Source organism: Crassostrea angulata, chromosome 1, assembly GCF_025612915.1.
Source record: "Crassostrea angulata isolate pt1a10 chromosome 1, ASM2561291v2, whole genome shotgun sequence".
NCBI classification, from domain to species: Eukaryota; Metazoa; Mollusca; class Bivalvia; order Ostreida; family Ostreidae; genus Magallana; species Magallana angulata.
This window is the reverse complement of record NC_069111.1, coordinates 18,585,858-18,596,328: the sequence shown is the minus strand read 5'-3', so window position 1 is coordinate 18,596,328 and position 10,471 is coordinate 18,585,858. Positions and strand designations below refer to the sequence as shown.

Sequence of the window (10,471 nt, the reverse complement as noted above, 5' to 3'; positions counted from 1 at the left end):
CAAACACTGCAGAATAATGAGTATGATAATAATAAATTCAATACGATACAATATGTAAAGTTAAAAACATGTTTTATACAATCTTATATGCATGTATACATATTTGTATTGATTTTAAGCGGATTTATTTGCTGAAGGCTGAGATACCACAGTTACGAACGTTATATGGTAATGTCTTTAAACTTTTCTGCATGAAAATTGCTGCCGTCATAGTTCCCTAGTATATTTTTCATTTCAGAACCAACTACAACCCCAGCAATAGAACTAGCGAAATCTTCAAACTTCGTCATAGTAAAAAATGGTAAAATTTTGAATATCTAATCAAAATATCGTTTTTAGATTTGTCTTACTTCTATGGGTTAAAGAAATTGGTTCACTTGTGTCTTATTTTGGCACTCAGATACAGTGAAATTTCAAAGATGCCATGACAAATATTTGGTAAATATTAATACTTTCTTGTTTTACATGCTATCACCAATGTGTAAGTACTTGTGATTCTCCAAATGAATATACTAAATAAATTGCGATGGAACGTCGTGGGAATGCATATTTCCGAAAAATTCACAAAATGCTGTAAAATGTTCAGGATATTTGGATAGGTCAGCATGAAATCACAACTTCCAGTTTTGTCATATTAAACAACTTACTTATCTTGACGTGTATGCAACAATGGTGATAATGTGCGGACCATGGTTTTTTAAAATGCCGTATTTTGATAAAATCAGAATATCGTGTTAGATAGTAAAAATAATAACAATCGATGAATAAATGTGATAAGTTTTGTCAATCATACTCTAAATGCAAAAACATATTAATTTCTTGTATTACAATGGAGCGCATTGAAGTGGTAAAATTTCTCGTTCGAATGGAATGTTATAAATTTTGTATCGAACGTCAATTGTTACATAAGACACGCCCATATCTTTTGAAACGAGGAAAACAGTATTCGTCACAATTATTTCGGAACCGCCACTCTTCTAAACAGCATAAGCAGGAATTTCACACACGTGCATTATACACAAAAACACATATAAACACACTTTTTTCTTTCTAACTATATGTTCAGAAACAGTGATATTGTTCAAAATAAAGAGTCAAGAATATTTTTAATAACAAATTTATTTGTGTTTACATTGTTACGAATACTATTTTCCTCGTTTCAAAAGAAATGGGCGTGACTTTCGTAGCAATTGACATTCGATACAAAGTTAAGAACATTCCATTCAAACGAAAATTTTTACCACTTCAATGCGTTTCATTGTAGTGAGAACGAGATGAAAAGTGAGCTTGATCAAGATTTGTTGCCATTGAGCTAACAATGTTTGAGATAGTACTGACACATTAAATGTATATGCAAGAACCTACTAGTCTAAACGTATACAACTTAAATGAGCCTAATATGCTTATGTATTTCTCTCTATAATCAAATCAAATTTGGCGCAAAAAGCAAGATGTTATTATTCGTACTTTGTAAAGCATGTATAACAAGTTTTTGCATTATTTTTTTTAGTATATTTTTTAATGCTAATAAACAGTTTTGCATGAATACGTTTTAATTGACTTTAATAAATCACAACTATTGTGAATTAACATACTCGGATATGTGAGCATGAATTTTGCAAAAAGTCCTCTTAAGCAAACAAGCTTTTAAGAATTACTTCATTATAATCTTCATCTATTTAAATAAATATAGTAAAAAATATTATCACTGGTAGTCAAGTGTTCTATCATTCTTGCATTTTAATTTTGCATGACAAATAGATGATAAGATATCGTCTTTTATAAGCTTCACTATGCCCTTTTAATTTTTATCAATATTCATCAGTTAATTATAGGTATTTATCGGCAATAAGTACTAATAATCAGCATGCAAAGTAACGAGGTTTATATAATTAATACTTTAAAAAAATTGAAGTTTTCTAATTTTCATTAACTTTTTAAAATATAATTGAATAAATTAAATTATTCAATAAAAGTAAAACAATTTGAATAAAAATTAAGATTAAATATATTAATTTTATGTGAAATGCAGTTTCCACATCGTTACTATTTCAGGCTTTATCTAAGTTCATTATCTTTGCTTGAAATTTGCTGGTTCTTGTATTTTTACCAGATTAATTCGACATTTACCATAATACATAATCCAGCGATTTGTTGGAATAGTAGTTGGAGTTTTGGCAACAGTAGCAATACTGCTACTGGGTTTTGTTTGTATATCTTTACGGTAAGTTAACATTATTCATTATTAAGACGTACATGTACAATGTAAATATGCCTTAATTTTATTGTAAGAGGACTTGATGATCGTGGCCGGTTTTATACAATATAGATCTCCTAAAATGAAAAGTTTTTTGTAAAAATAAATCAACAAATTCAAATTTCAAATCTAAAATATATGATTTTTTAACCTAACAAATCATATCTAATGGTTAATGGTTAATTTGTAGACCACCCAGCCTTTTTAATCTAACATCGCTTGGGTCGCCGATATGTAATGGATTTTTTCGATGATTATAAAATGAAACCATTTCAGAATACAAAAATTTAAGTATGCATTTTTATCTAATTTGCTTAATTTCTAATATGATGTCTTAGATTTGAATATCTGTAATTTTTTATTGTAGACGTAGAAGCAATAGCTTTTGCCGACGTCATTACTCGCTAGGTAGCGTGCGTGCACTTAAGGAAATAAAAAAAAATTAAAATGGCGGGCAATTTAAACAGTAGGCGGTGCAACGTTTTAATTTCGAGCTTGCTCAAAGAGGGGCAGCATGTAGGGGAATGAAGATTGATCTGATCGAGAGGGTAGGTATCTGATATAGGAATGAAGACATAGTTTTTATTCACGGAAACGTGAGATCGTTTATAAAATGTACATTTAATTGCCGTTGTTGTCGTTTTACAACACAAGATTTGGCAGTTTTTGAATCATTTAACATGTAGGACGTAACAATCCATTTCTTGCGTTAAAAAAAATGAAGCTGGTTTCAGGCAAAATATGCACACATTGATTACCTACGTATTTTTAGCTCAAATGTAAGACAAATGTTGTTGATTTCAGAGAGCCATGGCTGAGAAGTAGACATGCCTGCGGCACATTATTGTTCCCAAATCCCCGCGTATGTTGGGCCAATGTTTGACCAATGTCATCGGTTACAATGAACCAACGTTGGCAATTTTGTTCATCGGTCCAACGTTGGCCTAATGTGAGTTCAACGTAGACCCAATATTAGTTGGCGTAACGTTTGGCCAATAAAAAGTGCACACATGAATTGCAACAAAATATTACAACAATACATGTATATGATTTTATTTTTATTTTAAATTTAGAATACACAAACCATGATAAACATCCTTAGAAAGAAAAAATGGCCGATGGTGTGTTATGGCAAGCATAGTTTCACAAGGTAAATCTATATCCGCACTTTTAACCTTAGTTCCCCAAAAATTCAATGTTTGTATCCATTCCAACTCATTAATTTTTGTTTCTTGTTCCTTTTCTTCATAGTCAATTGCACAACACTCAAACCATGAACAGGCCTGGGGGCCATACAAGTAAGACGAGCTCACTTTTGATTTAAGTCTCACTTTTAGGAAGATATAGTGGAAAAGTGAGACTGAGATCGAAAGTGAGCTCGTCTAACTTTTATGGCCCCCAGGCCAGAACTCCCCAGAGTCAGTAGAAAATTCAACAACATGGTTGTACGCCCTAACATTCCCTGTACAAAAAATAATAAAAGAGAGACCTGGGATTAAATTACACAAAATCCATTAAAATATGCAATAACCTGAGATAAATGCTTAAATTTCTGTTTTGTTTGCTGAGCTGTTACTGTAACATTCTCTCTTAAAACGAAGCAGCAAAAACCACGAGTCTCTTTGTTTGCTAAACCTGCTAAATGTGAGCAGATCCATCCCAACAGATCAGATATTACAATTACGGATACCATAGAAACTGGCCAGTCTCACGCTGTGAAAACTCCGTCCTAATTGTTCGGTCAGTAAATGTGCTCTTATCTCAGGATCGGCTTCTTATAATTCTACACTTAAGAACAATTATGCAATATCCAATTATTTTGCAGAATCTTTTTGGTTCGGCTTTTTTACGCGCGTTTTTGATTTTGACTTGTATATTTTCACTTGTTTTCGTTGATGATATAATAGCCATTATTGATATATTTAGGCTTAAAATTATTTAAACATCCAAATATTTCGGAATTCTATTATATATATTAAATGTTTCAATGTTTTTTGTAGATAAATGAATAACCTGGAATATATGTAATCGACAAAAAAATCTTAACATACGACATACGTTAGACCAATATTTGGCCAATATCATGGTCTCACCTAAAATGATTAATGTAACTTTAGCCTAGACTCTAATACTCCAAATATCTAAGTATTCCTTGTTTTTTTTAAACTGATTTTGAATTAATTAATTAAACTAATTAAAATTGGTTTAATAGGCCAAGAAAACCTCAGATCTTTTGGACTATATTTTGTCATTGTACATGTACAGGTTAACACATGTGTATCAAGGTCTACGGATTGTATTACTCTCTAGAAATTTCAGGCTTGAATTGCATGACAGATATAAGAATTTCAGAGAAGATTCCATCAAAATTCCAGAGCCATTAGATGTATTCTGGCCTATAACTGGTTTCCAGCAACTCAGACCAGAACACAAGCCAATGCACAGTTACCATATCACCAGATTGAACAATACTTTCTGTCTAGAATGGTAGGTAAATATGTAAACGCAAGTTTTAATCAAGATTTAGCTGAAATGTTTCTATTTAAAGTGATATTTTAAACTAGAATATAATATATTTTGGTTTTTTCATATTTCTGTATGCACATGTACAGACATTTACAACAAACATTTGATCAACTTTAAAATTTAAAAAAGAACATTCTCTATGAAAATTTACCAACTTTGATTTCATTTTGTAGAAGACAAACAGATGATATCGAACCTTAAAGCATTGGAAAAGGGAAAGGACCACCTAACTGGAGAGAGAATTTTTTAATGCAGCATTAGGTGATACACATATTTATTTATCTGAGACAGTGGGTGCAGCAATGACAAAAAAGATTTTATTTCATATAAAAATTAAGGTTCCTCGACACACAAAAATTTTATTTTATGGTTCGATAGAGAATCTTTTTTGAAACATGATTCCACAAGACAGAGATCAATATCCGCTTTCAGTTATTTTATACGAATTTTTTTGTATTTTTTCAGTGTAATAGGAAAAACTGTTTTGCAGACAAACAGAATATATTAGAGCTTAAAACTTGTTGTCAATTAATGTGTAATATAATTATAAATAAATTCATGCCAAAGATCGTTTGGTCAAATGTTTAATTTTTTAGTTAAAAAAATATTTCTGAAAATCAAAATTGTAATTCTTTAATATCTTTTTAATCTATGGATAAAAGTTTTAAAATAACATATAGTCACATAAACTATTTACTAAACAATGATATTTTACAAAGAAATTGAAATGAAAATGCGAAATTTTGGAAAAATTGCTATTTATCAAATTTGAACCGATCCCGATTGAAAAAAACAACTGATCCCGATCAGAATTATTTTAAAATTGAAATTTTACAAATAAACTGCCGTTTTTTCTAAGTAATTGATATGAATTATAAAGTTAGTAAATGACGAAACCATTTTACAGCTAAACAACCTGAAATTTTTGCAAAATTCTGATTCATTCTAACTTTATGTGATTTCGTTCGGGATCAGTTTAATTACAATCGGGATCGGTTCAATTTTAAAATTTTCCATTTATACTTTAATTTCACTATTTGGTTTCAATTTCTTGTTGAAATATGATTGTACAGAAATTGTTAAATGCGAGTAACAGTTTATCTGCAGTTTTTATCCATAGATTTAAAAAATATCTACAATCCTTTTTTTTAATTTTCATAAATATTTTTTTTACAAAAATATTTCAAAGTTTATCTGGCCGTTTTTGATATGTATTTATAGATAATTGTATTGTGCATTAATTGATAACAAATTTTTAGCTCTAATATATCTTGTTCGCAGCTAAAACGATGTTTCCGGTTTCTATAAAAAAAAATACAAAAAATTCATATAAAATAATCAGAGGCCGATATAGGTGTCATTTTTGAATAATCATTTCTCAAAGAGAATTCTTCATCGATCCATCAAATAATGCATTGGTGTGTCGAGCCACCTTAAGTGTTATTTAGATAGACATGATAAAATAAAAGGCTTATGTAATTGCTTAGTATACCTTGCAAATTTTTCTGAATTGCTAATAAATATATAGGGTTGGTTTTAGCAGTGCATGTAAAATTAACAAAATTGACTACATGATATCAGATAGTAAACTAGCTCAATGTCATACTGGATTTAGCTTGGCACATGTAGCTATCATTTATGTTCTGTCATGATTTTTGTAAAATTATTGATTGAATTTCGATACATAATGGCCATACATACATTTATTTTTAGAAATTACCTTACTTTTTACTTTTTTTTTTATATTTCATTAGTTATCCTAAAATTTTAAAATTGTAATTGACATAAGAACAGGATATCCCCTGATTTCCCATTGTAAATGCCCTGCAGGCAAGAGACCTCATAGAATATGTAAGCATGTTGCTGGTTATGGTGGAGAGCTTTGTAGAAAAGGGAAAATTAGCAGTCAAGAATGGATGTACAGACAATTTGCAAAGCTTTCATGTACCACAGAAAATTTTCAATTATCAAAACTTAAAATTTTCACATAAAATCATTACTCGTGGATATGCATTATGATGTCATGAATGACTCCATACATGTATAATAAAGTGTAGTACTTAATAGGTAAACTACTAGAAGTAGAGAGAAGCTCTTGGAAAAGAAAACACACCGATGAAATGCTGGAGGATTTAAGGAAAGACAAGTACTTGAAACACTCTTCATGATACTCCAGTTACATCTGTAACTGCATGGTTAACACATTCTAGGTTGCAAGTAGAGACCTTGATTACCTTCAACTTCCTTTAATAGGGCACTTTGTTGACAAAGCAGTAACTATAAGTAAACTAATTACTGTGGTTTCATCAATATTGGTTGAATACCAATTTTCGTGGATTTCGTTGTCGAATTGATCCATGAAATTAAATGTTCATTGAAATGCAATTTCTTTTAACATTTTGTATTGAAAGGGTCATTGGCCACGAGTTTACGTATCCTTGAAACTGTGATTTTTACTTTATCCACGAAAATTGATACCCTTGAATATTAATGAAACCACAGTAACAGAACTATATGCAACCTAAATGCATTTCTGGGAATGTATAATTAATATGTTTTTGGCAGAGTCAGGTATATTGCATTCCTACATGTACTAGCTCTGGATAGTGAGTTAACCCTTTAGCTCGACCAGTAGAGTGTTGGACTGGCATAACAGAGAACCCGGGTTCAAACCCCAGCAGTGGCAAAAAGTGTCTCTGTTACATATCAATTTTTTTAGGTCAAACCAGCATTCAAATTAAATATAGCAACAAAGATAAGAATATCATATACAGGTTCTTTATTTTAAAAAAAAAGTATGTTGATTTAACATACATGGAAGTAAAAATTATTCATATTTCATTTTATTGTCATTTTTTTAAGGTCTCTTCAAAAGATGCCAAGGACATAGGGGAATCTACAAGGATGCAAGCCAAGAGTAAAACCTAATGCTTGTTCGATAGAAGAAAATTTGTTAATTACTGCCTCACGTTTCGGTGACATTGTAAAAAATGATTTGCTGCAGAGACACTAGAAAATTGTATTCTAGCATTTACCAACATACGATACGTCAATCATCACATATACCAGTATTTATAGTAGGCAGCATGAGAGTAGAGCAATTTCCATGTTTGAAGAACTGACTCATTTCAATGTCTCAAGAGTGTGGGTTGTGTCTGTCAAATACCCTTACCTTGCTACACCAGATGTTTTAGTAGGGAATGGAGCCATGGTAGAAGTTAAATGCCCATATGGTGGTAGAGATGATGATATTCTTTCTGTGAAGAAATTCCCAATTTTTGTTGAACCAAATGGTAAAATTACATTGTAATCAAGTCATAAATACCATGACCAAATCCAAGACTACTGTATATTTCAGGTACAATACTCTGCTACTTCATTGTATACACATTTTGTAACATTTTGATCTTGAAACTTGAATATGATGATGAATATTATCTGTTTAGTTTATTGCTAAAACTAGAAATGTTCTACAAGAAACATTTCAGACCAAATGTTGCTTCTTGTTTGTAATAAGCGTATATTCTATTAGTTTTCATGCACATGTAAGCTTATTAACATATTATACACTTCATTGTTGAAGTTTTTTGGTGCACTAGATATAGCAGAAAGAAGATAGAATGTACATTTTTGATGCAGTGGCTTGGTATTTGCATCTTCATTTGAAGTTACATTAAACTCATTCTTTTTTGTAACATAAGTCAATCAGTAATACTACTGTTCTGTATGAATATAATATACAATTATACCCCCGCTCCGAAAGGGGGGAGATATACTTTTTTACCCTTATGTGTCTGTCTGGCTATCGGTATTAAATATCTGCAAATTTTATTTCAGAAAATATTAACTGCAGCTGCTTTAAATTTTAACACTCTTTATTAAATATGCCATATGGTGGGATTCATTTCAAATTCATAACAAATTCAATATCAACCTCAAGTTAAATTTATGTTTATTCATTATATATTACTAGAAATGTGAGAGAAGAAAACTGAAGATGTAGTTCAATAAAATTTTATCATCTCTTGATCTGTACAAATTTGAATTTAATTATTTGACATTTGTAATTGTTAATGTTTTTATCTTAACAATACCAGTAATTAAAACAGACTCTTGTTATCGTTTTCATAATTTAAAAGCATAATTTTTTTCAATCCTCAGCAACCAACAGTTTAATGACAAAAAAAAAAAATGGTATAAACATTGTGAATAAGTATTCATTGTAAATTGACTAATATGAACATATGACTGATAATTTATCGTACGCCAAACAAAGCAAAAGCAACGACAGTTTAATAACTTTAAGCAAAACCGTCTACAATAGGTTTTCTGAAGTTTGACAATGAAAAGCAAACAAATACTGTTCTTGAACCAAGAAAATATTTACTAGATGGTAGCGGATGACTTAGAATTTTATAAGTCTTGGAGAGGCCAATTACTCTTTCTACGTTTATTCTCTTGGATGCAATTACTGTAAACGTACTACATTTGGCTGAGTATTTTATGAAGCGCTTTTGGTGGAATGCGGCCCTCCGCTAAATCAAGTACATCGCTAAATGCCATACATCTATAAATAAGAATATTCACATTCAGGAGTACACTAATTCAAATCCATGCCAACTTTTTCGAAAACTAATTTCCGCCAAATATTGTACACGCCAAATACAATACGTTTACAGTATCTTGTCTCAAACAACATCTCTTGGCTTAAGTTGCGATTTACCTTTCAGCATGGAAGGAGTATTAACATATACATCCATGGGTGCAAATCCAATTCTTCGGTCTGCCATTATACTATCTTTTGGCAGTAACATACTTGATTCTGGGTTGATCATGGAACACTCTATTATATGTTGATCTGATGCTTTTAAAGATCAATTCTATGTAAGAATCAAAGATTTATAAAATGTCAGGCCACGTATAGTCACCAATTTTCCTTATATTTCATACATGGACACGCCAAGGTGTAAACCGCAAAAAATCACAAAAATTTGGTTGCTAGGGGTAACCGTTGCCATAGTAACCGAGGCTAAAAAAATAGCCAAAACTTACCTAATTTGAAGCCATATTAGAAGGTTTTACCCACTAATGTAAACTATCAAAGACATAAAAACAGCTTTGTCCTATTTCTATTTATTTAATTATATCAGAAAATTGATGGAGAAACCAATACTTTTAAAATGTTACCATGGAAACAGTTACAAATTTTTGAAATCAGTTTTATTTTTTAATAAGCCGAAGTTGGAAACTGTTAAATTTTTACATCCATATCAATGTCCATTCTATATATATTTTGTTTAAAAAATTACATCCGTTGCTATGGCAACAAGGCCAAAAAATAGGAAAAACTGAGAAATTGAAGATGATTTTGATATGCTTTAATTCCCGATTTTAGAAATTTTTGCAATTGTTTTAGTTAGAACTTGTAAAAATATATCTAAATTTTCATTATATACCACAAAAACCTTTGCTTTGCAACAGAGAAGTGTTGTTGCTATGGAACATTAAGTTGGTAAAAAATCACACAGAAATTCTTACTTTTTGAAAAGTCCATAGCAACGACAGTTATTTTTAGAATATTTCAGATTTTTTTCAAGTGTCATTAAAGATAAGGACATACTTTATTTTTTCTCACCATTTGATTTTATAAATTTATTCATTATAAGTAAATAATATCCATTCAAATAT

The 10,471-nt window shown here is 30.5% G+C and overlaps 1 long non-coding RNA gene across 3 annotated transcripts; it reads left to right on the top strand.

Moving 5' to 3' along the window:
• The first annotated feature begins 1,236 nt into the window (after positions 1-1,236).
• On the top strand, positions 1,237-8,903 carry LOC128160699 (uncharacterized). 3 transcript variants are annotated; one of them, XR_008240327.1, is made up of 8 exons: positions 1,237-2,224; positions 2,448-2,805; positions 3,062-3,206; positions 3,331-3,407; positions 3,862-4,744; positions 4,957-5,044; positions 6,851-6,929; positions 7,646-8,903. It is a non-coding gene; the product is annotated as an uncharacterized LOC128160699 (long non-coding RNA). The 3 variants fall into 3 exon arrangements; XR_008240328.1 differs by having other exon boundaries at positions 4,568-4,744; positions 7,646-8,899; XR_008240326.1 differs by having other exon boundaries at positions 4,633-4,744; positions 7,646-8,898.
• The last annotated feature ends 1,568 nt before the right edge of the window (positions 8,904-10,471 follow it).